The following is an 8,233-nucleotide window of genomic DNA, read 5'->3' as shown; positions in this document are numbered from 1 at the left end:
CAACTAAGAAGAAACTCAGCAAAGATACAGAAGACCTAAAGGGCACAATCAGCCAACTTGACCTCATAGACATATACAAAACACTCCATCCAACCGCTGCAAAGTACACATTCTTTTCCAATGTACATGGAACGTTCCCCAGAATAGACCACATCTTAGGCCACAGAGCAATCCTCAACAAGATCCACAACGTTGAGATAATTCAAAGCATCTTCTCTGACCACAATGCCATCAAGGTAGAAATTAACAATAGAAAGAGCAAGGAAAAAAAAAATTAGGTAGATTAATGGATGGATAGAGAAATGGAGGAACAGATAGATTTCAATAAAGCAAGTATAATAAAATATTAATGGTAAAATCCAGTTGGTGGGTATACAGGAGATCATTGTAAAATTCTTTCAGTTTTGCTGTATATATGGAAAATTTTTATAATAAAATGTGGCAGGGGGGAATCAGCGCATATACCCTTAAGATTTGTGCATTTTGTTGTATCTAAACTTTACATCAAAAGAAAAAAACTGAACAAATAATGAAATCTGGTTAATGACAGGCATGCTGAAGTATTTAGAGGCTGTGTACAGGTGTTTGCAATATTCTCTGAAATGCATCAAAAAATAAAATAGATTAAAAAATAGATTGATGGATGAATAGAAGATGGAAAGGTGAATAGATTTCTAATAAAACAAGAATAGTAAAACGTTAGTGGTAGAATCTAGGTGGCGGGTATATGTGTTTTCACTGTAAAATTATTTTATTACTGTTGTATGTTTGAGATTTTTCAAAATAAATTGGGGAAAAATTCAGAAAGGGTGAAGGGGCTCTATTACTAAATGGAGGAATTAAAAAACAGATATTAGGGACGATTAACGGCCATTTCATTGGGTAATGTTTACCCGGTGGTTGAGGCGGCACATTCCCTCCCATCTCATCTTTCTTATAAGCTAAATTCCATCCTTAAAGAGTCATTCCTTCAACTTAAACTTTGGCCCTTGTTGAAATTCAAATAGCTTTGTAATTCCCCTATTGGTCCTTGGGCTTCTTTTCCTTGCCTAGAACTCAGCATTACTGTGCTCTTTCCCTAAGTAATCATATTCATTCCAAGGCAGTCACTACTAACATGCCCCTGGCCCTCAAACCCAGCACCGAACTCTCTTTTAAAGCTCCATTCATACATGTCCAGCTGATTCTCAGATACCTCCACTGACTTTACTGCTGCCTCTGAAAGCCAGTATTTTCAAAACCAAAGCTATCTTCCCTCCTAACCCCATTTCACTCCCTGTCTCTATTTTTGTTATCAGCATTTCCATTCTTCCCAGGGCACATATTTAATACCCAAGATTCACTTCATCCACCTATTCATTCATTCAGTAAATAATCATTGAGTTTTACTTTAAAATGTCTATGCTAGGCAGCATTGAACAAAACAGACATGATCCTTGTTCTTGTGAGGTTAACAGTTTGTTACGATCTAGCTGTTCCTTCTCTCTTTTTTCTTTTCCACATTTAATGAATAGATGAGTAATATTCATTTTATCTCAGTTGTTTCCAGTCTCACTTCCCTCACCCAGCATCAACACTGAGCTTGTGCCAGCAACCCAGGGGGCTTCAGCAATGCTAAAGCCTGGGGGAGAAGGGGCACCACGGGTGATCAGTTGTCACCCAGGTTACCACTAGGACATCCATCCATCCTGTCTGCATGGCCCTTTCAGGCCTGGTGGCTTCATGCTTCTGTGCCTTGTTTAAGGCATTGGAATCTTTCCTGAAGCTGCCTCTGTTCCTTTCTGCTATACATCCCAGTTTGCCTGGGACAATCCCACCTTGTGTTTATTGCCACGGTGTAATTACCAATAGCAACCTCCCTTTCACTGTCAAATGTGCCCAGGTTTGGTCGATAAACTCTGTGGCCACTGTAGCCTGAAACACACACAGCCATTTCTAATCTCAGCACTTACTGCTTCTTGACACAGCCCGTAGGCCAGCAGAGCCCTTCTGATTCCAGAATCTCTTCTTAATCTGGGGAGTCAGGAAGCACCGTTCTCCTCTGTACTTCTACCAGGAATTGTCAATCCTAAGGAATTTCCTTTGCCTAGGAGTTTTGACTTTTAGATGTAAAAGCCAAAAAGGGTTGAGCTTCTACTTCTAGTTTCCTCATTCCTAACGCAATGAGCCGGCCACCCACTTAGATGTGGGGAAATAAAAGAATATACAGAGGAAAAAGTTCTGATATTATGCTTTCAAAAATTATTCCAGATTTAAACCAAACCAAACCAGTTGCCTTTAGGTCGATTCTGACTCAAGGTGACCTCGTGAGTCAGAGTAGAGCTGTGCTTCACAGAGTTTTCAGTGGCTAATTTTTTGGAAGTAGATCACCAGACTTTTTTCCAAGGTGCCTCCGAGTGGCCTTGAACCACCAAACTTTCAGTTAGCAGCCAAGCACATTAACGGTTTGTATCACCCAGGGTCTCCATCACAGATTCAGAATCCAGTTATTTGCATATCTGCTTTATCTCCTCTAATGACTAAAAACTTATGCCTTTTTTTTTTTTTTTAAATCTATCCCTCCCTTCCCCATATAGGAATTAAGCCATTCAGGGTAAGCTCATTAAATGCTTGTTGAAGATATAAATGTTATTAGCCATTTACACCTTAGTATGAATGAGATACAGATTATTTTCCAAGTGTATATCTGGATGAGAGGAAGAATGCAGCTAGGTACCTAAGAGATTAGAAAGACCTAGGTGGGAAAATGTAGACAACTTGTCAGGGTGGCAACAATAAACTTCACTCATTTCACATTTGCCCAACTCTGAAAAGTACCTGTAATGCTTACTCCTGAATTTAGACAGTCAGGCAATTGGCCCAATGCCTATTGAACTGTGGTGAATACAACAAGTGAGCAAGACTTTTAGGATTCCCTCTGTTAACTGCCTCAAGAGTATAAATGTAAACATAAAAGCAAAGACCCCTTTCCCCTCAAAAAAAAACCCTCCTGGGGCTCTTAGTCATTCTTCAAGTCCTGAGTCAAATGCTTCCCAGTTTCCGAAGGTTTTAGACTACCTCTGGTAAATCAGTTTCTGCCTCATTTCAAAATATATCGATTACCTATTTACAGGAAATTAAAAAAAACAAAACAAAACACTGCTGATGAGTTGATTCCAACTCATGGCAACCCCATGTGTTACAGAGTAGAACTGCTCCATAGGGTCTTCCGTGGCACCGCTAGTTGAGTTCCAACTGCCAACCTTCAGGTTAGTAGCTGAGAACAAATTGTCTGTGCCACCCAGGGAACTATTTACATTACTATGATTGAAAACATATGTTCCGTAGCCAAACTGCCTGTGCTCAAACCCAGCTTCACTTACTTTGTGACCCTGTGCAAGTTACTCAATCGTTTTATGCCTTAGTTTCAGCATCCATAAAATGGGCGCTAATATCTCATAGGGTTATGCTGAGGATCAGATATATATATATATATCACTTAGTCAATGGCAGCTCTCATTATTATTTGCCAGGGACTATTCTAGGAAACAGCCTTGTGGCACAACAATTAAGCAGTCGGCTAACTGAAAGGTTGTCAGTTCGAACCCACCCAGTGGCTCCGTAGGAGAAAGACCTGAAGATCTGCTTAGAAAACCCTATGGAGGCAGTTCCACTCTCTCACATAGGATCATTAAGAGTTGAAAATCAACTGGATGGTAACTATCAACAACAACATTCTAGGTGGCAGTGATAGATCAGTGAACAGAATAGACTGGTTGGCCCCTGTCATGGGTTGCTTACAACATTTCAAAAAAAAGGACATTAAATAAAAGGCTGTAACATCATTAACATAGACTCCCCTGTGCTCTGACTGCTCTTTGTGTAAGTCTAGAATATGTCTAAATTAGTACCCACCATACTGCTTTCTGATTCTCTTCTCAGTGCCTATCTCCTCACAGGCCTGTGAGTTCCTGGGGACAGAGACCAGCTTGTGTGTTCCTTATCTTTTTGTATTCCTAGCCCCTAGCCCCTCAGCCCGGCGCTTGGCAGGCCCTGAGTGACTGTGGCATTGCTGACTCCAGAAAGGAGGGCTAAGTTGGCAGCACTGACAAGTTAAGGGATGGGAGTGGTTTGATCTAAGTGCCTAGTCAGATGTGGCTGACTCCCTCTCATCTCTCTGGGCCTCCCCTCCCAGCGGGCCCACCTTCCACAGTCAATCCGTCAGCTCTCGCCTTGACCCCTACCCTCTCCTCTCAGTTTAGCCACAGGAATCCAAGAGTTGAAAGAGAAAGCCGCTAATCAAGGTCTCAAACCTTGTTTTTCTCCTTAATTTGCCCTCATTTCCTCCCTGCTCACAGCATTTACATAAAATCCCAGGCTCCGGGTTGTGGTGGCTGCTAACGCTGCCTTTCTGCAAACACCCCAAGCTGTGATTCCCCTACCAGGTTGGCAACTCCCCAGTGTGTTAGCATTCTCTCAAAAGGGAAACATTCATTTTTAATTACGTCTCCTTTTAAAAATAAGCGTCTGCCAGGAGGGACTTCTTTGAGGAGGAGTGAGAAGAGTCAGGAAACCCAACCCCGCTGGGCACTTGCCGCTGTCAAGCCGCGAACATCGCTGGCCGCCCAGAGAGAAAGTAAGTGCGCGACCATGGGGGCAGCCGGAGCCGCCCGCCTCACCAAACCCACGCGTGAGACTGAGGGCTGTGGAGACAAATGAGAAAACGGGGGGAAGGGGACGGGTTCTTCCTAGAGATTAAGGGTGCCCCTACAAGAGAGATTCTGTCCTCTTCCCCGTGGCTTCTTCCTAGAGAGACCACTTCACACTGAGAACTTCTCCCGTGCAATTAATCAAGGATTGTTGTTAGGTGCTGTCAAGTCGGTTTGACTCATAGCGACCCCATGTGACAGGGTAGGACTACCCTATAGGGTTTTCTAGGCCGTAATCTTTTACAGAAACAGATTGTCAGGTCTTTCTCTCATGGAACTGCTGGTTGGGTTGAACCGCCAGCCTTTGGGTTAGCAGCCTGGCTGCTAACCACTGCACTACAAGAAGCCGTGTAAAAGAAAGCTTCGTCCTGGTTTGTGTGGGTTTAGAGCAGTCTGCTTAGCACTCAAGTCTTCTCAGAAGGTGAAAGAGGCCTGGACACTTCATTTTGAAGCTCTGAATGAATATATTTTTAAAATGAAGACATACCCAAACAGTTCCAAAAACCTAATTGTGGTATATTTTAAAGGTCTACCTTTAATAAGTCAATGCTCTTGAAATGCACCTACCAATATAATTACTGTGTGTATAAGCTTATTTGGATATTATGCCAAAAGGCTGAATGTGAGGCCCTTGATGAATTCGAGGCAAGAACTAACTGGTCTTCTACTCCTGTCCCACTCATCATAGGCTCTGTGTCTACAAATTCCCACTGATGGGAGAGGAAATGACCTTGAAGGGGGAGGAGAGAAGACGTAAGCCTGTTCCAGAAGTAGTGTTGTTGTTACTTGAGGTCTTGAGGGCCCCATACACAACAGCTTCAAACAGTTGTGATCCATAGGATTTTCACTGGCTGATTTTCAGAATGAGATTGCCAGCCCTTTCTTCCTGGTTTGTCTTAGTCTGGATTCACCACTGAAACCTGCTCAGCATCATAGCAATACAAAAGCCTCCTCCCTCCTGCTGACAGATGAGTAGTAGCTATGCTTGAGGTGCATTGGTGGGAAAGGAACCTCAGTCTTCCACAGGGAAGGAGAGAATCTATCACTAAATTGCCACTCCCCCCTATCAGAAGGAGTGAGGTCTAAAGAAAAGACTAATTGAGAATCAGGTTCAAATTGGATCAGACCTTGGATACCTCACCTTCTCGATGCCTTATTGCTCATTTGTAAGCTGAGGGATGTTGAAAGAGTCTGTCGAAGAACAAAGATAAAAATAAAGTTCTAAGGAAGAAAGATGCAGTAGGAAGCAGGAATGCTTTACTGAAGGGACCATAAAGATGTCTCCTTCTTTCTCTCCTCTCTCCGTTCGTTCCCTTTTCCTTCTTCCCTCCCTCCCTCATTCTCTCCCTTCCTTCCTTCTTTCCTTCTGAGTCGGAATCAAAACCCTTTAAGAGGCAATTGGCAAAGAACATTACTCATCCAAATAAGTTGCCTTTAGTTCTTCCTGTGTTTGGTGTTTACTGAAAGCTTGGAATTCTACCCCTCATCCATGTTTCCATGTGGCTTCCCTTTATGCATAAAACATCCAAAAGGACGTTGCTGATTGCATAAACTTGTTAGACTGCAAAGGCCCAACATTCTATTTTCTGCCTATGCTGGGGGAAAACACCCCAGAGCATGGTTTATGCATTACAAAGAGCCCTGCAATATTTAAACATCAGTCAAATCAGTTAGGCAGTGCAAGTCAAAAGTAGTTTTCAAATGTTATTAATAATTACATGTGACAAAACCACTTTATTTTTAGATTTCAGAGAAACATATTTCTGATCTATTGTCATTGTTCATGTTCTCTCCACATGTACTATTAGAAAAGAAGAAAAGGCGTTCTCTCTCTTAGTCTCTGTCTATGTCCAGCACACCTTCCACAGTGAATCATACACAGAGGAAATCTTCATGATTGCGTATTGTTTCTCTCCCTAACCTTCAGCTGTGTGAACTCTGCTCCTTGGGCAAGGCAGTTGCCTGTCATTTAACCTGCCTGGATGGATGAGCTCATTAACGAGTCATCCCAGGAGCTTTCTCTATTGGCTGCTCTCCCAGATATCTGTTTCTTCCTCCACCCAACCTCCGTCAATGGCCATGGTTAATAGGTCTTCTCTGTCTGGTGAAGCCAGTCCTCACACCCCTCTCATTGTGCATTCCTTCCCCTTCCTGGAGGAGAACTTAGAAAGGGCGGTTGGGAGCAGTCATTCCAAGCATCCCGCTGAACCTGCACTTTTTACAAAGGCCACCCTTTCTCCAAGACACCACCAACTCTCCCTCTGCTGGAGGGAAAATGGCAATGCCCTCCCCTCAGTGTTCCTACGGAGGGAGGGTGAACCTAGTCAGCAGTCCTTACTCCTTCTTTGCCAAGTGGCTGTTTCCCCTTTGTGGGTCAGCATAAGCTCAGTGGAAGCCCTGAATTGCTCTCACTGGTTTTCCCTTTGTCATGAAGCTGAGCAGCCCTGGATGGTGGGAAAGCCCTCCCTGGGATCTAGATAGAGGGCTTTGTTAAACCCAACAGCAGAAGTGGAGGGGTGGGAGTAGGGCATCTCAGGGTTTTTGTTTTTTCTTTAACTTAACCGGATGCTGTGGAATCGATTCTGACTCACGGCAGTCACATGTGGACAGGGACAGATTGCCCAATAAGCATGGTTAGCACCTGCTTAGGGCATCAACAAAACAGGGTCACCAGTTGTCCAAAGCAAAGACCCATAGATGCCAAGCAGACAGGGCACAAAGCACTACAGTGGAAGGGAACTGGCAGGGCACTGAATGAAACTGATACTGGCTGCCGCGCAGGAGCCTGCTGGGAATAAAGTTCACGCAGGGTTACAAGGGTGCCCACGCACAAGGTTCTTGAAGCTATGAGGCCCTACCACTTCAACACTTTCGTTGACATCTGTTTCCTATGGTCCCCTGCTGTGTAATTGAAACTCCTTATCTTGGACACAATACTTGATATGACTCGATATATGCAAATAAATGAGGTATTCAGCACATTAAGAGGATGCAAAATTCAATATTTATTTATCATTCAAAATATGTCTCTGTTTTGCAACAGTGAGAGCGTTTCTAAATTCGTCTTCCAAGAAAGCAACAAAAGGCCTGGATATACTTGATGAAGAATGCATGAAGGCATCCAAGAAATTAGCACAGGCTTATCCCGATGATTAAATACAAACCACTTTAGAGAAGTGTGACAATTTCATTCTTATATGAGAACTAAGTTTACAGATTCAGGAAACACAAATTTTACTCTTGTAGGCATATATGATTCCATAATAGAAGATAAAAAACAATGTGTATTTCTCAATGTTGAAATTGCTTTATGCATATTTCTAACTTTAATGATCACGAATTGTGCAACAGAATGCTCATTTTCATCCCTAAAGAGATTCAAAAACCCTCAGCTTACAACAGTGATTCAAGAAAGACTTGATTCATTATCCTTTTTCGTATGGAAGTAGATATTGTTTTTCAGCTTAATTGTGATGAAATCTTGAAGAATTTGTAAGAGCAAAGAATAGAAAGAAATATTTTTAATTATAAGTTCGAGATGAAAG

The sequence above is a fragment of the Trichechus manatus genome, unplaced genomic scaffold, assembly GCF_000243295.1.
Source record: "Trichechus manatus latirostris isolate Lorelei unplaced genomic scaffold, TriManLat1.0 scaffold00105, whole genome shotgun sequence".
Lineage (NCBI taxonomy): Eukaryota > Metazoa > Chordata > Mammalia > Sirenia > Trichechidae > Trichechus > Trichechus manatus.
Note: the sequence above shows the minus strand (reverse complement) of the source record.